This window comes from Neodiprion fabricii, chromosome 4 (assembly GCF_021155785.1).
Source record: "Neodiprion fabricii isolate iyNeoFabr1 chromosome 4, iyNeoFabr1.1, whole genome shotgun sequence".
NCBI lineage: Eukaryota > Metazoa > Arthropoda > Insecta > Hymenoptera > Diprionidae > Neodiprion > Neodiprion fabricii.
In genome coordinates, this window is record NC_060242.1 from 1,868,498 (window position 1) to 1,891,152 (window position 22,655).

Here is a 22,655-nt window from a genome sequence, read left to right on the forward strand (position 1 = left end):
TCTACACAGGTCGAGTATCGTGAAAACTTCCCAAAGCTGCTCTAGTTTTCCGAAATTTTATACTCTATCCAGTCACACATCGTGTACCTGGTGAAAATGATTTTTACAATTCTCTAAGAATTTTTAAGAAATTTTTACAACATTTCGTACACTTGTGTGCAAAAAATTGTAAACACGCACGGTCTCTCATAAAAATTTGCAGATTTCCCATGAAAATTATGATTTCCCATGATAATTATCGGTCGATTTCAGCCAACGTCCCGAATAACTTGAAAATCACCGACTACAATAATGTCCGGGATAACGAATGGACGTAAACAATTGAGAAATCCTACGTAACATTAGTGTGTATATTAATAGATGTTGCGAGAATTCATCGTTTCTATTACGAAACGGACTAGAATAATTCTGTAAAAATTACAACGCTTACGTCTCGTAATTTCCAAGTACCAAAAGCGTGTGATGTGTTTAATTTTTTTCTTTTTGTTTTTTTGTTATTTTTTTTTTTTCAACATTCGTTTCGTTCTCGTCTCCCAGTTTCACCGAGGCTCCGTTGTCGCGGGAAAACCAATTCCCTCGTTTCTATTTTCCGCTTGGTAGCGTGGGCGAGGTGCTTTTATACATCGACGCAACGACCTTGAACTTCATCTTGCCGTTCGCTGACGTCACGTTCCTCTCGACCCCTCGGTCTCCCTCACCATAAACTCCCTCCGCGATACGGTCTAAATTATTTATTAAACATTTTTCTTTTCTCGCTCGTTCCGTCCTGACGTGCATATGCTGTTCCAGCGGGTTTACAGCCACCGGATCCAATATCCACATGCATACGCTGCGAAAACCTTACACGTGGCGAAAAATTTTCAACGTTGCAAAAAAAAAAAAAAGGAAAAACGACGTCGGCTGCAGCTGCTTCTTTTCAAATTCAATCACGAACGTCGGGCTTTTCTACACGTGAATACGTACAGGCACGGAGGAACAATGAACGCGTGGATGATTATCGTTTGCATTTTGAATAATAACATTTTATTCATACCGCAGTTAAATGATCGACTTTGCGCGAAAACAATGTTGGCGATTGCGTACATGCGGGGAGGTCGTTGTGACGTAGGTACATGTAGGTGGTCGTATTGTGCGTATCGGACGACGAAGGACGTACCACGGTGCCTGTAATACGCGCTAATATGCTCTTCTGCATCGCGTACGCAAAAACGAACAAATGCACCAGAAGATAATAACCCGTGGTGATATTTACGTATAATAATGCGCATGACTGACAATGAAACACACCGTTCGTGTCCGGATGTTGAAAATCGAGTGTGTGCGTAGGATGATCTACCTACCGTACGTATCGCGCACACCACGAGGTTGCCGATAAGTGGAAAATCACAGTGCGGCCGGTCCCAGCATCGCCAAGCGGGAAATCAATCTGTCAAGTGTTTACCAAGAGACGAGTTACTCGGCGTATCGTTCGCCAAGTGTCGATTCCTGGATGATGCCTCGGTACTATCGCGGTTGATCCAGCTCCGACGGATTCCTGAGAACAGACGATGGATTATTGCACACGGATGAATACTGACGTAGGTGCACGGAATCCGGAGTCTGAAGGTTGCCCCGGTCGAGGGCGAGAATTTAACTGCCGTCGCGTTTGGTGTTTCTGACCTGTAAATCAATTTCGATCTGTTTATCCCGTGTTTAAACGTTCGCCAGTTAGTTTTCCACAAGGACATTATAATGCGCGTTCGTAAATCAGACGATGCTTGAGCACAATTAAGGTGTACGATGTATGCATGTGTGTGTGTGTGTGTGTGTGTGGGGGGGGTGTGGGTGTGTGAGGTAGGCGTTTGTCCACTCGACGAAAATTGGCCAACCCCGAACCGGCCTGCATTATACCGCGATGTTGCAAAATATGTTCATGGGTGCAGTAAACGCGCATTTCCTACGTCGTAGTTGAGAGTCTGGGTGCACCGTAAATCAGTCGGAAGAAGAGGCTGTTGTAGTATCCGACTGCGAATCCATCATCGAATTGAAGCCTGAACCCGGAACCGACTACCGGAACAATCGCTCAACGACCGAGGAGATTACCTTCTGGCGGACCCGAAATACAAAAGGATGAAGAAGAAGGTGAAGGCGTGTTATCCCGATTTGCAGGCCTCGACGTCGGTCCTGAGGCCATGGCTTCCTCCGATTTTCGAACAATGGCCCAAGGCCAGAGGATGGACTTGGAACCAATTAGCAAATTTTGGGAGTCATCCAGCTCTACGGATTTAACGATATTTCGACGCTACTAAGTAGCGGTGTAAATATGATTCAAAGACCAGCCAAGCATCCGAGTGTTTGATTGTCGAAACGCGGTGAGGTACGGAGTAATAAAGATCGCCTTGTTGGACTGTGGAGAGTCGTTAATAACCGAGTTGGAGAACAATTTTCGCAACACGACTCGGTACTCGAATGTTGCCTCCGATCAACTTCAACCTCGGCCTGCCGAGCAGCGAATGACGATGAAACCCGATCAGTGATTTCCTGGATACCTGAATAACCACGGTCGTAACTTTCCCCGGCCGGAATAATTGTTAAATTTTGCAAGGAACTTCGACTGCCAAAAGCCATTGCATAACTCCGGTTATATTCCTCCTTGGAAGGTGTTTACGAGCCCAGATACGAGGTTACGATGTGCACGCGATGACGGGTCGACGGAAGGTCATCGTCGTTGCACAATCGGGTTTATATCCGTCGGTGATTGTTGGGCGCGAACCGTTGGGCCCCAGGACATTCGATCGGCTGACAGGTGTCGGTCGATTAGTCCTTGAGGTGGGATTCCACTGCAGCAAGCCTTTCCCGTTGCCCCTAAGATCCGGATGTCGAATTGTAGTGGATTGTTTTGACCATGCGGACACGCTTCGACACATGGACGACGTACATACATGCCTATACTATGACAGACGTCGAATAGTCGATGCTCGTTGAGCCGTTCGACTTCCTAGATAGCGAAACGATTTTGTGGGGAAGGTACCGCGTCTAGCCTTATATTCCAAGGACTGTTTCTCTCGAGTTCGATTTTATGGTTGGTATTATTTATAGGAACGTCCACCAGCGCCGTCTTGCTACACCCTGACCCTCGAATTTCTACGACCGTTGTGCAGCGATTTGCAATCGATTGAAATAGCTCCAGTCGACTTGGAGATTTTCAACCTCGACGAGATTGCCGAACGGTTTCGGTGAGGAACAGGGGACGACGGTTTCTGCTCTCTTTCTGACAAACCCAAGAGTACGCCGTTAACCTTGTTAACCCAGTGAATCGCGTCCGGATTCTGAACAGGAAACCGTTATTATACTCACAATCAGCTGAACAAGACCAAATTATGGTTTGTATGAGTTACTGGCTCGTATACGAAGAATCGTTTGATAGATACAGATTTAAGTATACTCGGAATTTCTCTGGCTTGCGAGCGAGCGTCACGTAGTGTTGGAATTAGACTATGGTTGAAATTAGACGGATGGCTGGAGGATCGGACACGAGTCTCTTCGTAGAAACGTATGGCGCGCGTGACTCTATCGTAATCACGAGAAGCGAAAAGGATAAACACCATACCCAACTATAGCTGTCTCGAGTATCGAATGTCACAATGACTCGAGTGAAAATACCCAATTTGCCGAATCTCGCGGTGTTTTCGCGTTTACAGCGAACGCTACCGGACTCGTCAGGGACGTTCAGTCTCGTTTTTGTTCCTCCTTTTCTTTTTTGCCGACTTGTTTGTTTGTCGAAATAATTCATCAACGAATTCATTCCTCGTGGTTCTTTTGGCGAAGAAGAAGCAGAAGAAGAATAAGTAATAGAAAAATAAAAGAAAGAAACAGGCATGGGCACCGTAGCACCTGCGCACCATGGACTGTCGTTTCACTTCACATTTACGACTCAAAGGTTCAAAGGTGGGTGAGAACGGTTTAACGTATGTGCGGTAACCACTGAGACCTGTGGTGGAAGTAACGGGCAATCTATTATAACACACAGAGCCTCGTTTATTAGGAAGAGTTATTTTTGACCCGAGGTTACGATGACCTTTCCCAAGTTCCGCAATTTGTCTATACATCTATGATACATGCATAATACACACATCTGCACGGCGACTAGGTACGAATGCTTTTGCACTCTACATTCAACCACGTATCCAACCCACGTGTTTGTTGTACCTACGCAGATGCATTCGCCGGACTTATTGCGGGAATAAAAGGCTTGCACGAAGGCGATATGGATCTTTGGATTAATTTATCCTCGCCGTCGCAGTAAAGTGCACTGCTGCACGTTAAGGCCCGTCAAACGGACGATAAATTACCGAGAGAATAGATTGCGTCAAGTACCCACGTATACGGTGGCAATTCAATACGTAGGTACCGACGACTTTGTCGTGTTTCTTTTCCTTACAATCTTGCGACATTCAAGCGGTTATTTCCGCTTTCCGTTTAACATCCTCTATCCTACATTCGAAATGTTTTGCTGCTGGATTTTGGCACCCGGATGTCACCTTGAGACCGGCAACAATATGCTAAACACATGTTTGGGCAATTATTGTAGCATGACACACGCCGTAATCACTTGGCAGCATATAAAAACAATTAAAGTCTAGGTGTATGTATGTGTAAGGTGCGAACGGAATATAAAATTATCCATTCATTTCTTTACATTTTACGTAAACGCCAAAATTCCGGGGCAATTTCTGCAGTGGTAGCGTAACGCCGAGGAACCAACACCACCGCCACCACCACCACCACCAACACAACACTACCAGGAGGTGGAGGCCCGGAGTGAATGCGAGCTTGGCATTCCTCCGTATTATGCTCGAGGGCAAAGATTTACTCCGATGTTTACAAAAGCGTTCATGTACCTAAAACGGATTACGGTAGTGTGTAGAGGAGACAAATCGGTGTAAGGCAAAAGCGACTAACGAGCATATTATACTTGTAACGTTGTCACCAAGGACGAGTTACAGAGGAGCCAACCAACCGCCTTTCGAATCGAAGACCTTGGCAATGCCTGGCTTTTCGACATCGCTGTTCCGAATGGTTTTCACCTCGATCACGCACGCTTTGCAGGCCAGCTGCGATTTCGCCGTCTCCTTCCGCCATGCGGTCGATAGCTGTATAACAACCTGGTTCAAGGATGCGGCCGTGGAAGCGGTGCAAAAACGCTATCAGGAAGTGGCGAAAAGTGTCAACGGATGGTGGTTTTCACGAGACATACCGCACAGCTAACGCTGACGTATATATACATATATATCCTGTAACTAATCGTCCTTCGCTTTTGAGTACGATGTCCTGCATGCATGAAGCGTAACCCGCGGACGCGGAAAACGTTGCTTGCTAACGAAGCTCAACGCTGTACGTCTCGAGTTTCCTCCACTCGGTAGTGTTTGCGTTTCTAACTTTCCCCCGGATTGCTCACCATGAGTTAGCGTGTTGCCACTCTTCTGGGACGGAGATTTTTCGAAATCGAGAGTGCGGATCCAAAGGTTACAAATTTGCTTCGACACTCGTTCACTGCTCTTATGTATACACATACGTATAGCTGTACGTATACGACGTTCCTCCTTTCGATTCGGGGTAGTATTACATTCGATGGTTTCTCAACTGCCTCGAAGTCGACGAGTTTCGATTGACCATGAAAAAGGAAATTTCGTTTCATTTCGAAAGAAAACAATACGTACCCATAATACGATACGATGTTGTGGCCTTCAAAGTTTTCCTATCCACGATCACCGAAACTCATATCACGAAAATTCCACAATCGTGGCTTCCGATTATTTCACTCGGGAATTTTTGCGTAAATGAGACAATTCACGTCAAATCATTATTGATCAATTTTCTTTCTCCGCAAAAAAATGCAGACTTCACGGCTAGAGAACATTAGATTTATATAATATACGGTTTACCGTTAAAATGATAACTTACGATCCAGAAATCAATGCAATTTATAAATCTACAGGGCGACCACTAAATCTCCGGTACGAAATTCCCTGACTTTTCCAGGTTTTACAGACAGAAATTTTACAATTTCCCCTGACCAATTCGGATAAATTGGTTATAGGAAATTGACAAAAATACACGTATTTTCCATACTGTTATTATTTTGTTTTATGAAAGTACGAACCGTCACCAAGGTCAGACTGTCCCATCTAGTCGATGCGCACAATCGTTTGTAAAGTAATATTTAGGAATATTCAAAGTTCGAAGAGCACGTTCCGTCGACGATAAATAAATTTGTATTCGATCTGATTTATTTAAAGCTTAATAAAATTGTTTAGAATAAAAAATAATACGGGAAAAACTATCTTTCTCGGTATATATTTTAATGCGAGAGTGATAACGTTCCAAAAAATCTGTAAATGCGAGATTTTAGTGGGCATTGGTGCTACTATCTGAAAAAAAAATGTACATCATAATACCAGCCAATCTAGACGAGTTTCACACTCTCGAAATCCGACTTTTTTTTTCTTATTTAGAGAAAACGCAATTCGTCTGGATTGGCTTGTATTATGATGTAAATTTTTTTTTTTGAGCCATCAGCGCTAATGCCCACTAAACCTCGCAGTTGGAAATTTTTTGAAACATTATTGCTTTGACAATAAAATATATACCGAGAATAAAAGTTTGTCCCGTTTCATTTTCATAAGAAACTTCGATCGCAAAGCTGTCTATCCTCACAGTTCAGGTGAAAATCAGAAATAATGAGGTAATCAATTTTGAATTATTCAAAGTTGATGTCGTGGGTGGGATGAAAAAAATTCATCATCACCCTAAACAAAGACCACCTTCAAGTGCATACGCAACGCGACATACAGCGCAAAATTTGTAAAAAGTGGCGTCTCCTAATCGATTCATCGCCTTGCTTTCTAGCGAGGTCAATAAATTTTCACTTTCGTTGAGACGTTTGACGAAAAATTTGGGTCAGGAGGGCAGCAGGTCGTGTTTGCTGTCCCATTTCAGCGAAATGTACAAGGTTCGAAATCATTTGCCTTTTCACTTTGTGCAATATATATATTAAAACCCTGCTGCCCCCGTTGTACGATTTTATTACAAATTTGCACAGCTTGATAAGATACTGCCAGAGATAAGTGAACGTAGTCTAGTGGAGCAAGGGTAGTGTGGTGTGTGGAAAAAAAAAAAAATCTGTACACATAATCGACGAGAACGCAACGATCGTTCCTCACGTCGTGGGTATATAATTCGACGTCGACGTCGTCGACAACCTCGCAAGACTCTCGACCGGGACGGCTTTCGCTTTCTCTCGCGTTCGCGTGACTTTCACTGTGCACAACAGTGTGTCTCTCCTGCAGTACAAGCGTGGCGGTAGAATGCAGCAGTAATCGTCGGGCTTATAAACGGGCGTTGGACCAACTGGGTTTCTGGGTCGAGACGAGAGTCGCGCTTTGCGCAGAAGCGTTAAACCGATCGGCGAACTCTCTCCGCGAATAGTACCGCGACCCGGCGAACCCGATGAGGCCCCCCCCTCTCCCCTGTAAATCGGGAGCGGAACGGGCAGAGAGGGGTCCGACTAACGATCGAAGAAATTTCGAGGAACGGGACAAACGGTGTTACCGGGATCCCTGATCCCTGCATCAGGCACACAGTCCGGGGAGTTAAACGGCGATCCTAGGTTTGCACAATCGGTATTTGGATCATCGAAATCACGGCCAATAATCGTAAATTCATAAATGAGCCACGGGACTCCGAGGGCAAGGGCACGCGAGGGCCACGCACGCGTAAAGAGACTGAAAAAAAGGACCGGGCCCAGATCCTCGGTGTCGTAAACGGCCAAACGAGACGTAATAAACGTCCTAATTGCCTACGTATTATGATTACAGTTTGTCACCTGCAGCGTGCAATGTAATAACATCGCTGATTCGGAGTCCTAAGGTCGGAAACCTTAAATACCTGCATTGAAACTATCCGACAATGAGATAAATAGGAATTGTAGGTGCGACAGGTTTCCAGACGGGCATGGCAATTCGATTCTTCGGGACGGAAAAATTTTCAGATCATTAGCCAACAACGTGGGATGAAAATCAGAGATGTTTGTCAGTGTCGTATCTTTGGATAAAATTCGTTTCAGCTTTTTATGGTGCATTGAATAATAGAAAACGAACTGGACTCCTGTTTTCAGAAAACTTTGTAGTTTTCTACCACGTCTTATTCGCATCGCGCTATACGTCAACATCGCTGATTTTCATCGTCAGTCTTAACGATCGAAGACTTTGCCAAAATCCATCCAATTCAATTATAAAGCGACGTTTTTTTCCCACGTCGCGATGATTTTACACACTGACAACGAGAGAAATTTCATTTGGACGCGATTGGTTTACAAGATTAAAATAAGTATCGTCGTCGAAATATTAACTTTTGAATATCATTGAAATTAAAAAGGAACTATCGACTAACGTCATCTTACAGATATATCGATACTAAATTTTCTGGAAATCGGAAACATTAAATATGTGTTCTTTGCTTAGCTAAATTTTTTCGGTGTATCGTATAAACATGAACCCGATACCATCGGAACAAACAAATTCCAAGTTTAAATAACCATAAAATTAAGTGTTTACAACAATTGAATATAATGATACTGAATATTTACTTGCGCCACATTATTTGCGCCACTCGTTACAATTTCAACATTGCTTAAACATATTTGCTGAGCACAGAAATTTTCTATCAACCATGTAAAGAATGATAAATTTTCCCCCTACTCGGATTCGATCGATTATTAAGCCAACCGACCGCAGACAAATTTTCCGCGATCATGGGCGGAAAGAGACACAAAGACACCGACACGACTAACGAGAAAGAAGGAAGAAATATGGGACCGGGATGTTGTACGGAGCGGCGGAGGAGGAGGAGGAGGAAGGGACCCTTCCTCCATTCGTCCGTTTGTCCGTCCTAAAGCGGCCCTAAACGGTGTCAGGGTCGAAACCGTCGGGCTTCTAGTAGGGCGGCAAAGTAGGCCACGGCCTCAAAACTCAAACACAGTGGGTTCGTCGCGTGTTCCACAAATTATCGTCGTCTATACGTACACCAAACCCGAGGCACGGTAACAACAACCTTTGCGAAGATCCGAAAAGCCGATCCTCCCGCAGCAGCCTTGTTCCTGATCGGGATCCTCGAGACAATATCGACCCCCAAAAAGGTCGTAGGGAACATGATTCGCGCTCGTATGAATAATAATGGACACGTCTAATTTCCGGAAGACATCACCTTTACATTAGATATATACTATAACCATAAAATCACGTTAAAAGTTTATACTCAAACGTTTTCGGTATCGAAAAGAGACGTCCGAAATGGAGAAATTCGCGAGTTGAAAAAGAGAAAAAAAAAAAGACCAACAACCTCTTGACTTGAACGGAACGTTTCACCGTTTTCGCAGGAGGGGGGAGGGTCATCAATCCGTATAGAATATTTTCGACACAATGGGTCTTCTGCCACGGAGATACGAATGCTTGGTTATTCTATATAATATGTAGGTAAATAGGCCGCGTCGAGCATGGCATACGTACATGGATACGCCAAAACGCCCACGCTTGACGGTCCGCTCTCTCTTTCTCAGATTGCATCTCCGAGATAATAGAAGTGCCCGCTTCTTTTTAACCCCCCTCCCCACCCCATCCGCCTCTGCCGTTGAACTTCATTGTGTGCACGGTGTTGTGACCCTCATTTCTGATCTCACAATTTTCATTTCTTTCCTCGATAAATAATCGTTTCTCAAATTTTTTTTTCATTCAGAGTTTCATATTATAATCCAGATACCCGCTGACCGTACGAATGATTGATCGGGTGAAAGTTCCTGATCTTTTCGTATTATTTTATCGCTTATTCGGCTCAACGGCGATTGATCATTACACAAATAGAAAAAAAAAAAAAAAAAAAACACACACAGATTGCGAAGAAAAGTGTTTGAAAAGTTAAAGAATAATCGTTTGTATAATAAAATTGACCGAAAGAAGAAAGTGAAGAAAGAAAGATGGAAAGAAAAATCTTTCTATTACTGTTCTAAAAAGTTGCGAGAACTTCCTAGTCGGTTAATCCGAATCGCGTGCAGGCCTGTCGTTGTTAATATTATTATTATTGTTGCTGTTGTTGTTAATAATAATATTATTATTGTTAATATTATTATTATTATTATTAAACAACGTGACGGGAGAAAGTGTTTTTTGCCGTGTGAAAAGCGGGGAACCGGACAAAGTAATTCGCGTCGCGAATTGGCGTTCAAGATTGGGGTAAAAGGTGTATTTAAAGTATAATATGTAGAATAATGTGTCGTAGTAAAAGTAATTCGAAAGTACACATGCAGCCGGCAATGGTATATCGGCTAACCGATTTACTCTTGACGAAAGTTTGTACATACATTCTCTCGCTCCGCGGGTTACCAGCCCGTCTGCAGTTGTGCGATATCTGCTATTCAGTGTCCGGGGCGAGATTAGATGCTTTCACTTTCTCCGTGAGATCCTCGCGGCTGACCTGGATCCCCCGATTCTCGAGTATAATTCAAACCGTCGGTGAAAAAAACGAAATGGTATCGTAGGTATATAACATACCGACAACGAAAGGAGAAGGTGAAAAGAGAAAAAGTTGGCATGAAAAATTTCGCAAAAGAAAGCCAGAAGGTGTGCGGTTTCATTGTTCTGTTCGAATATTTTCTACCGTTTGCAGCGAAATCGAGTCGAATTGATACGTATAAGAGATGAACAATCGCGAATTATCGTACCGTCACATATGCTCGTAACTTGATAATCGCTTAACCGTGGGAATAACAATTATTATTCAAGTTTCATTCATTCATTCATTATACCAACGTGCCGAAGAACTCTGCATTTTTTTGCTTACGTATACGAGGGACAATTATACACACACACACACACACACACACGAGTGAAATTATTCCCAAGAATATAATTCCTTACACACATGTATGTATGCATATATATATATATATATATACCTTATGTATAACGAGTGGCTATCTAATCGGGTCACATTCCCCATTCAATTGTTTCAATTTCCGTTTAACGACGCGGCCTTCGTGAAACGCCTTCGCTGCACCGTATGACCTAAATAATTCCGCACTTAATTTTCCTCGGCAAGATAAAAAATTATCGCTCCTTAACCCGCACGTTATATTTGCAACAAAGAGAAAGAGAGAGAGAGAGAGAGAGAGAGAGAGAGAGAGAGAGAGAGAGAGAGAGAAAAGACAAATTACAAGTTTTCCATGCCGTCACTTGGCAGGTATCAATAATAAAGTTCTTTTCGAAGAATTCAATTATCTTTCAGGGTTTGACAGGAATGTAAAAGTAATACGGACACGCGTAAATAACGACTTTCCATCTTTTTCAGCTGCACGGAAAGGAGGAAAGAAAAAGAAATACATATAAATAAACATTTGCACGACAAAGTGATTGCGGAACGTCCGGTTTTTTCAACACACCTGCCGACTGTCCCCTTGAAAACGTTTCCGAGGGAGCCGAGAGCCCGTGAAATCATTGGTTCTAAACGAGTCCCAGATCCCCTTGGACGATTCGACCGTGACCCCATAAATATACTACATCCCGACTAAACGGCGGTGAAAAATCACGATAGCTATAATATAACGATAACGGTTAGCTGCAGAGTTAAACCCAATCCATGGTTTCTTAGATTTGAGAACGGTTAATACGAAAAATGCAGAATAATCCAGGGATGAAAATGTTTTGATCTAAACTCTACTCGCCGGCAAGGCTGGAAAATACTTTGGAGAATTTCAAGTGTTTAATGTCGTAAATTGCACTCTATATCGACGAAGAAAAAGAAAAAGATGAAGAAGAAGGAAAAAAAAATAAAAATAATAACGTTGGCGTTAAGACCGTCGATAATCAACGATGAATTATGACCTGAGAAGCTCGTCTTTGACCCCGTTCCAAAAATAGGTTAGAGTTACACGGTGAGTATGAAAGAGCTATGGAGGGTCTTGGGCTTGTTCGTTTTAAAGAGCCTGCACGTACAACGATTAATGCACATGTGCGTAAGACGGCGACGACGGCATGCCAGCCGCGGTCTGTAAAGCTGTACAACCGCAAACGTGGGCCTTGAACAGACCGTTAAGTGGTTGTGAACGCGGGGTAATTATTACCGCGTAACGTGTAATGTGGGTTAACGGCTTACTCGGTATCGGTTGAAAGAAGAGGTAAAAGTAAGTGAGGTAAGAAAGGCGAAGACAAGGAAGAAGAAGAAGAAGAAGAAGAAAAAGTAGTAATATCCGATCCATCGACGAGCGTATATCACAGGCGATGCCGTTGTTGGAAGCAGGCGTTGCAGAGTTCGAACCAAACGGCCGCAATGGCGGGAAGCGGTGAACCGTGAATTCTCTTCATTGTCTCGGCTGCACCGCGCGGTAATGATGAAATAAAAAAAAACATCCTATTACCTTTTTGCTTCATCGAGCCAGGTTACACCTACAATGTCACAGTCGCCGTACTAGTGTTCAACCTCGTACCGTTCGTTGCGAATCGGAACACGCACGTTGGACAGTGGGCAGAAATAACGTTGATAAAGCAGCACCAACGGCAGCGCCTTCTTTGGCATATTTCGAATAGTTGTTTCCAACCATCGAAACACTGCGATTAGAAAGAATAAACCGGTATACGAAAATAAATGTAGGTATAAGGTACCCAACGTCTCGATTGACGATCAGGCTTGATGCGAAAGAGTTCCAACGGATCGGTCCAAGCCTTGGACACGATATTTGAATCTTCGGAAAGTCACCGTCGACACCCGCGGCATTGGCGGTAAATAAAAATTTATTGAAAGTTCAGGCGGTTGGAGAAAAAAATCGGCAATGTAAAAAAATAGCGAAAGGTTATCGTCGTTGTCGTCGCATATCATATGCCGAAGCACCGATTCGATTGGCACGCTCCTGCAAAGTTTGCGGAAGAAGAATGTGGCGTCCTTGACTTTTCGGTATCGGCATCAAAATACGGGAAATAAGATCTCTCTCTTCCGACCTTGACTCCGTGGTCCACGCGGAGTCCTGGCGGAAAACAACGAATGCTCGTAGAATAGGGATAGGATAAGAGGGGAGGGAGGCGGATGACGCGTTAGAAGTACCGCTAAAACAGCCGCACGCATTCAGTGTCCTTTTTCCGTGGTCCTTGAGGTCCTGCCTACGATCGGCGCCTTGAACAACCGTTCACCGCGCCTTATTCGCATGACCGAGGTGTGCGAATCGATACGTGTTCGATTATTCATCGCGCCGAAGGATCTGTATCCTGGAATTGCGTCATTCTCTGTGATCGATGTTATATCCTTATCCATGTACTCTGTAATAGGTACACACAGGATAGACCGTTGAGGAAAATACGACGTGTCTGACTTGTTTCAAGGACTGTACAATTCGGCGTCATTCTGACGTTACCTGACGGACGCGACGTTGTAAATTCGACCATAAAAATTGTTCCACGATAGTTAAAACCGGTGCGTTTTCGAGACCACCATATTTCACAAAGTAACCTCACCAGCGTTCCAAGTACCGCCTCACCGAAAGCCAATTTCGGTGACAGAAATCTGGACTAACTCATCCGGCGGAATGACAGGTCTTATCTCGTTCCCGCATGTGCGGTGCATATGATATAATGAAAATCACGACGTTGGATTAGCAAATCCATATGTTGAGCGAGGACGCGAACGTGGGAAATTTATCCGCGAGGGCACGATGTTCGACGTTCGTGTAAAATGCTTGTCGCTTCGTACTATGTACATGTAGGACGTACCCTATCACATCGTACGTGTAGCTTATACGTCAGGCTGTGAGTACCCAAGAAGCCCCGCGTTTGCCGAGGAAATTCAAGACTCGTGCACGATGATGATGACGACGACGATGATGGGAGGAGCTCGTGTTCTTGGAAATTGATTTCGGAGTGAAAAGAGCCACGTTGGAGGGAAAACTCCTCGTCCTTATTCGTCGTCGTCGTCGTCGTCATCACCTTCTTCTTCTTCCTCCTTTCTCCGTCTTTCACAATTTCATTCTCGAATCGTACCGCAACGTCCTGGCTTCCCATGGTCACCGCTGGACGTTTCAGGACGCAAAGATCACGTATCAGACGGTCGTACGAAGGTCTGCGAAAACCGCAACTTCCGGTATACTCCGGGATCCCCTGCGATCGCGTTTTGTACAAGCGGCGTCAAATTCAGCTCACTTTTCCTGCCCCCACTTACATCACCGCGGGTATATTCTGCGTTCTTGTTACGCCACGCATACTTACAGCTATTATAATAATGTATTCCGAGTCACGCGGAATGTACTTGACGCGTCTATTTTTATACGCCTGTAAGAATTCGCTGGAATAATTTCCGCGGCTTTGATACGCGGTAAAAACTATCTTTAACCGGAACTACACGCTCCCTCGTATATTACAAATTCATCAATAATATCATTCTCTATATTTAATATTACACTACGCGTTATTCCTGGCATAATGTAATACATGGAGTAACAGCACGACCGAGAGATCGGATCCAGACCGCATTTTATTATCGAGTGTTATATTTATAATTCTCTTCGTTCAAGGTACTCGCGGCTGTTTTGTGATTAGATACGCGCGAGAAATAGAAAAAATGGAAGTGCTGCGGTTTTTTTTACCTCACCCGGTGTGATTATTATTGTTATCATTATCTTTCGAAATAAATTTAATCGTTTCTCTCTCTTTCTCTCTCTGTCATACTCTCCTTCTTTCCGTCTCTCTTTACTTCCTTCTATTATCGTTCACATGCTCGAGAATTACTAAGGCTGGTAGTTTTGTTTATTACATATACATTTACTCAAGAATACGCGGAAGCAGACAAAGAAGGAAATTCCTCCTCATTGAGTAGTAAGGAAAATGTACGAATTTGTTCACGTTGTAATTGACGTCTAATAATAATTTTAAAAAAATAAAAAAATCATTTCTCTCTCTGACAAGGAGGAAGAAAAAATGTCTAATACAGTCACCGACGATGTATAATAAATATCAAGGTTGACACGCATTCTCCGTGATTATTTCAATTTATTCGTCATCCGACTACCACGATAATTATAACAATACGAATCAAATTTCAAAACCAAGTCAACCGCCTTGATAAAGCACCGTGGTTTTCGCATAAAATTCTAAATTGACGAACTAATGCAAGGCTGAAAACAGTTGCGGTGACCTCATTTGCGACAAAGTATAAGCGATTCATTTTCCAAATTAATAAACGCTACGCGTAAGAAATTCGTCATCGCAATATTTGATGTATAAATATAATATAGAGTAAAATATTGTACAATTTTAATACACGCGATTGCGTTACGCGGTATTGGACCGTTACCGAGTTCAGAGTAAATGATAATTGTAATTCCCGCAACCGGCTCACGTAACTCTTTCGCAAATAAACTAATCGAACCAACTCATAGAGTGGTTGGTTTGATACCGAGGTGAGTGGGCAGAAGGCAGAATGGTGAATAATTATTTACATCGATGCAGGGTAAATAGCTGCTATGTTGCGCGTACCTCTAAATAGGTCAATGATACTCTCTGCTCCGAATGCAATTTTTCCCCTCCGTTATTTTATCAATCGTAACTGTACGACACGCAATCAAGCTTGCACACCACTGTGCACGAGCCGACAATCAGACGTATCGATCTATCGATGGAGAAACAAAACGATCGCCACTTATCGTAACTAAATCACCAAACAGCAGAGAAAAATCAAAGTCATTCAAGTCCGTTTGTTTAATTCTTTGATCAGTTTTTCAAATTCTTAACTATCGTAGCGTTGCCTGAACTGGGTAGAAGAAAAAACCGTACATGGTTTGCCAAAAATATACACGGAGTGGATAATTTATTGGAATTATATTCGAATTCATACATCTCCGACAGTGTTTCTGCTTTCAAAGGGATAACTATTTTTCCACACGGACATATTGTACGTAACAGAAAATTACACGTAACGTCAAAATGGTCACGTGTCGTTTTTCCCAAGGGTACAATATAAGTATAAAGATGAAAAGCTATAAATAAACCTAGCGCAAAGATTTCACAAAAATTGCCAAAGCGGACTCGAATTGTTATGGATCCTAAGATAAAAAAATATTAGAAGCTTGAAAATCCGACCCCGAAAAACCACTTTTCGAAACGCATCGGAAAAGAATGAGAAAAAAAAATTTGTTGTATATTTCAGGCCTGGGTAGGTATAAACGTCAAGAGATCCCGAACCAAGGCGAGACCATTTGTTGGTAAACCCCCCCCCCCAAACGATCATTAATAATTTGCGGAAAGATTCGCGATGGAGAGATACCGCTCATCCCGCATAGAGCCGTACAGAGGAGCGTGAGGTATCGTGGGCCAAGGTCACCCTGGCGCGTGTCAAGGTCACGAAGCTTCGCCTCGCCCCCGTTCGACCGACTCGACCTCTGAGTCCGCCACCGCGTCGCGAATATCCCCTAGACCTGATAACCATGGCAAGGGGGAGCAAGGGTGAGAGGACGGAGGGATGATGGTTTGAAAAAAGCATTACGCCAATCTGAGAGTTCTGCGTATTACACGAGGCGACAACATCCCTCCACATCGGCTCAGCCGCGGCCTGACTCCGTCTCTTTGAAACACGTAGCTAACGATTAATTCTCGAGGAGATTGAATGAAAGAGAAGGAGGGGAAAATGTATACGACGAATAAGCCGTGGTTGAAGCCGAGGAATCTGGCTCCAACTTCAAAGAAAACGGACCTCCGTTAAAGGTAACGTGAAATCCGGAATACGGCGAAAGTAATTCGGTAGCGAGAAGCGACGCGCGATTAGCGCCATCTCGCGGCAATTTCTATCATCAATCGGTATTCACGTTCCGTGTCCAACTATTTCAACGCGATTGATGGAAAGTGGCTCGATATTTCACCGCGTTAACATAAGATTGATAAAAAATTCTCTCTTCGCACCAAGCATATATTAATTGTTATCTGTCAAATGCGGAAAAATATCTGTAACTCGAAGAACGTGTAAATGTTTTTGAAACTTTACAACTCAACGAACAAATTATTACCTCTCGTTCCGTAGGTGTCTATCTATGTGTATTCGTACATAGGTGGTACATATGTATATATGTATATACATATATTCCCGCGTACGTACGATAACTGGAATCACTCCCCGGGTGATTCTTCGGGCGTGTCAAGGACGAAACCTGGCGTCGTCGTCCCGCGGTTTGCCCAACGAGAAGATTCCCTCGGGGGTGTCTGTACGTAATATGGGCATTAATCCAGTCATCCCCGCTGTTTGCTGCGGCAAAAGTCGGAGGAGAGATGCGGGGGTGAGATTTGCTAGGTGCGCGGATGAAAGGTATGAGCAGCTGAGCGGGTACTTTTGCTAGTGAATGGCTAATCGCTAGGTATTAACAGATACGCGATTATCGCCTGCAAGTTTCTCGGCACCTTTTTTAACCACTCCCTGGTCTTAATTCGTTGGAAAAATAAATTCCAAAAGATAGATATAGATAGAAGGAAAGTGAGAAATGTTGGGTTCAAATTTTTAAAGGTTCAAGGTGAAATTGATTCACCACCCTTCGCTACGACGACGGTCTACGGATATTTACCCACGCATGTTGTTCGCGGTTTGGTAATTCATATTTTACGTCAAACGTTCGGAAGATTCAGGTAAACTATTTATTTGGTTGATTTATTTATTTCGTTTTAATTTTTATTTTAAGAAAGAAAATGCAAGTTTTTCGGTAAATGTAAACGGTACAACATACACGCTCACAGTGTCTGTATATTTAATGTTCAATTTTGAACAATTTTTTCCGCTATCAATAGTAGTTTTTAGTTTTTTTTATTTTCTTTCCCCCCCTCTTGTCAAACGTACCGACGTTAGATGTTGGACGCGCGTAAAAAAATTCTACAAGACGAGAATACCAATTCTGTACAATATTTCTTCTCTTCTTATACACCGAGAGGAACGAATAAAGAATAGAAAGGGGAGGAGAAGGAAAAAAATAAAAAAAGCCAACACCCCATTTCTCGCGCAATAGGTGAGAAATTGTCTCGAAAACGAGTTGTAGGTTTTCTTTTTCTTTTTCTTTTATTTTTTTTTTTTCTCTCGTCTCTTTTTCCTCTTTCGCCCAGCCTTCTTGCCTTTGTCCTACGCCTCCCTCAGTCCATCTTCTCTCCTCCCGGTCCAATCCGTACCTCGGTTGAATCGGATCTCCCCCCCTCGCCTCGCGTCCCTCCACTCCCGCCGCGTATAAACACCGCCACCACTACACCGACGTCGGCGTCGCGGCTGCTGCCACCGCACGCGTCTTTTACGCACCCCATGACGGCACGGGGATAGCCTGGTTGCCTCTCGCCCTTGACTAGGGGTGACCGTGACCCGGCACTCTGCAACGAGGCGTCGCGGCGCGTGCCGTCGAGGTCATCCCCCGAGACACCCCCGCCATCCATCCCCCCCCCCCCTTCCCGCCCCATCATCCCCTCGCCCCTCGCCGCTCCAGCTGTTCGATGCCCGAGGGCCGGGGTAAGGTGCGTATTTATTACACGTATAATCGAGGGGTGGAAGAGAAAGAGTAGAGCGAGAGAGTGAAAAGAAATTCGCAGGTTGCAAAAATTATTATGTTTACGTCGAAATTTAGTATCGATTGTATGAGAGCAACTAAGAATTAGGAGGTTTCGAAACGACAGCAGAGGACACATTTTGTCTCGAATTTTCCAAGCTTAATTGATATCGATTGAAATTCAAATTGCGACCATCGTTTCTTGTTTATTTTTTTTTATTCAATCTACCAAATTCAGTGCAAGGTTTGTTCTTTTTTTCCGATAAGATTTCATACCTGTCAAAAATATCATTTTTAATTTGTACGTAACAAAGGTACGCGTACAAACTTATTTTATCTGTAGCGAAGATTGGTTTTTTTTTCCTCTCTCTCCTTCTTACGCACAAGCTGCTACAATCGTGCGATATTATTTTTTATTTTCAAATTATACTTCCGTATAATTAGCGTAAGAAGCGATTTATTATATACCATGCTGGGTGAAATTTGTGAAAACGCGATGATAACGAGACTACCGATTTTGCCGAATATCTTGCACGTTGCACGTTGGATCGTAAATCGATGCGATAACTCAGCCCCGAACAAAAAAAAACGTCGACAACAAATGAAGGAGAGAATCGGAGAGACGAGGTATAGAAAGGAAAGTTTTATCACCGCGCCATTATCACTCTCGTTCACTCGATTAGCGAATATCGAAAACTCGAAGGCGCGTCGTGTACTCGGGGTATAAAACCAACCCCCCTCCCCCCGCCCCTCCTCCTCCTCGCCCCTTCTCACCCTCCCTCTCCGACCCTCTCTCCCCTCTCCTTCTACCGAGCGGTAACCGTTGACCTTAACCTTTCGCCACCTTATACGGTATACCTATAACGCGATTTCTCCGCCGAAAGCTCTCTCGCCCCTCCTTTCGGCCGAACGTTCGCCCTCTCTTCACCCCTTGGTGTTAGTTCGATTTTATTCGATTTGTAGAGAAGAGAAACGAGGAGACGACGGTTCAAGGTCAAAGGTCGTCGGAAGGTGAAAAGAAACACTCGGGTTATTATTAAATCAAGTTTAATTTTTCGCCAACGTATATTTGGGAATCGGTTCGAACAAGCTCGGAAAAATGAAAGAACGATAAAAAGATATTCACATCCCAGCTGTCCGACCACTTTATTCAAAGGGTCGAAGAGTATTTTCTGTTCTGGGCAAGTAAACATCTTCGAGGACGTCGCGTGAAGACTCTCGCGAGAGTTTCAATTAACGATTCGCTCTATTAAGTACAGTTTTACGCGCATACGTATACGTATATACTTGTATTACAGCCGTGCCGGTGTAAAGCGGAACAATTTAATGCGTGATGATGTTACGTGCGGTGGCAAAGAGAGCGAGGTGTGAGTCAGGGATCTCGTTAATTGTACCGTTTTATTTCAAGTAATTTATCGCGGAACGTGATGTGTGCAAAAATTCACGACTATCTGGTGTCTTGACTTAATTTTTCTTCTCTCGTTATAATTTTAATTCCATCGGCTGTTAGCGTCTAATTTTTGTGTTTCTGTTATTCTAAAACTGTGCCACGTGTAAATTCATCACGTCGCGTTGTTGTACGTATCCAAGGCGCAGTATCGATAAATTATATCAATTGTTTGAAAATTCCGACTGAGTCGATTAAAAGGGATTGAAATTTTTTATTCTAAAAATGAAATATTTCACACGCGGCCGTACAAGAAACGATTCGATTTTCAAACACAAGACACAAGATAGATGACAATTGTTTATCATTCCCTCAAGATTCTTTTTCACCCTCTCTTCCCGATTTCACGATCCGACGAATTAAGCTAAAAATTGTAAATTCGAGGAGATGAAACGGAATCGAGATAATTGAGAGGAAGCGCGTGACCGTGAAACGATGGAACGCGAAACGGAAGTAAAAAATAAAGCTCTGCGAGAAAGAGGATAAAAAAAAAAAAAAAAACAAATTACCACGAACGTGTCGTCAGGTTATAAATATAAATAATCTGCACGGCAGAGGAATCGCGATGAGGATGAAATTTTTTCTTTTTCTTTTTCGTTGGTTTTTTTTTTCCCCCTGTTTTTTTCAGCTTCTCTTGACGATTGTTGGATGCTGCGGGTTAAAGCGACGCGATGATGAGTCAGTGAAAGATTACTATTAGTCAGATAGTCACGTACAAGTTACACACACACACGCGTGTGTCGTGTTGCACGTATAGGCTATATTAAATACAACGCAGTGCGTAACGTTCGCGATATAAACGAAACAGTGACAACAAACCGCAGGACGTGTGTGTATATATATATATATATATATATATATATATATATATAAAATATATGGTATATAAATACACGCGACACAACGAATAATAAAACGAGACCCCTGGTTAGCGAAAAATTTATCAGGTTAAGCTGTAATTTCCGGTAGCGCGCGATTCTTCGGCACAACCGGACGAAAATTCCTTCGCACTTTTTTCTTCTCCTTTTCAATACCAACTAAAATTAACGCACGATTCCGCTGCTTGCAATAAAAATACATTATTCGCGGTTGAAAAATTTGATCGTTGAAAAATCATCGATCGGTTGGGCGAAATTTTTTAATCAGATCGCATATGATAAATAGCGTGACGTTTAAGCCGGTAATAAACGTATAATTTAATTTTTTATTTTTTATACAATTTCTCTATAATTTCGCCGTTTCGCTCGCGATTTTCCCAGATTCTTATCATCCGCACGACGTTAGCAATGGTCATAGGTGACCTTCGTCCGTAAGGGGAAGTGCAGATTGCTCACGTTCCCACCCACTACGTGTATTTATATACCTATACATATACGTACATATGGCATGACGCTAACGATGATACGTACACGTATAATGTTATATGTATACATTATATACAAGAGCGGAGTAGACCTTGTTCTAATTATTACAATTTTTTCCTTTTTTTTGTTTTTATTATTCTTTTTTGTGTCATCCTTTCTTTCTTTTCACGTGTGTGCGTGCGTGTTCTTTTTCTAACCCACTTAGATATAATATACACACAATTGCAAACAGCGTGCAACATGCGGCACTTCTGACATATTTTCGTACAATAATAATCTTATACTTACGTAGATGCTGCGTTCACGCCGTAACGACTATAACGTCCCTCTGTAACATTGACGTTTGTAAAAAAACAGAAAAAAAAAAAAAAACTAATAATCAACTTTACATTTGATTTTGTGTAAATCGCAAATTATAGATTTTAGTACTTTTATTACTTGTAATTATTGGTTATATGTGGCACGATTATGAATATTATCATAATAAATATAAAGTTATTTCAACAAATTAATACCAAATTGGTACGAAAATGTTAATTTTCCTGAAATGACATAACGATTACAATCGATAAGCATCGATGATTTGCAAAACATTTGACAAACATCGGGCTTGGGTATTATTGCTTACGCCATTTTGGGGAAAGTGAATCTTTCGAAACTCATCATCCACAACTAAGTAAGATTTCAAAGTATGGCCGATAATGTAATCGATTATACCAGTAATGTTCTCCAATTTGTCCATCACCGTGTACGTAAGAACTTTGTCAAAGAAAAAAAAAAAAAAAAAATAAATAAAAAATGGTAGTAAATATGTCAATAGCCACATAATTCTAATCAGATATTTTGTTACTTTCACCTCTCCTTCAGATACCCGAACCACACTTCCCGACACAATTCCCCGGGCCAATGTTCACACCGATCTTTTGTATCCAGAATTTAGTTGGACTCTGCGAGGTTATTTTCCAAACGTTGATATATTGCTATGCAGGGACGAGTAATAAAAAAAAAGAAAAAAAAAAACCCATCCGCGGAGGCGTATAACAGACGGAGGGGGATGAGGCCGAAGAAGAAATACGTCGAGGGGGAGAAAGGGTGGTGAAGAAAAAAAAAAAAGAAAGGAAAAAAAAACACAGTCGCCGCATCCATCTTACCGGAGTAATTCCTTTTCTCCTGTATTTTCGGCATTCGGCATCGTTTTTTTTTTTTATTTTTTCCACCCTCCGACCCGCCGCAGTCACGTGGCCGTGAAAAATTTCGCCCCAACACGTGC

General features: G+C 42.7%; 2 long non-coding RNA genes across 4 annotated transcripts in view; one reads left to right on the plus strand and one right to left on the minus strand.

Annotated features, from left to right (window-relative positions):
- The window catches only part of LOC124181129, a 93,720-nt gene that overhangs the window by 9,842 nt on the left and 61,223 nt on the right, over positions 1-22,655 (minus strand). For 2 of the 3 annotated variants that reach the window (XR_006870385.1, XR_006870384.1), the window contains exon 3: positions 1,341-1,534. This is a non-coding gene — a long non-coding RNA (uncharacterized LOC124181129). Of the gene's footprint in view, positions 1-1,340; positions 1,535-2,528; positions 3,224-22,655 lie in introns of those variants that run through there. The other variant, XR_006870386.1, reaches the window with a different exon arrangement.
- Positions 1,481-22,376, plus strand: LOC124181130. Its single transcript, XR_006870387.1, has 2 exons — positions 1,481-1,577; positions 22,253-22,376. It is a non-coding gene; the product is annotated as an uncharacterized LOC124181130 (long non-coding RNA).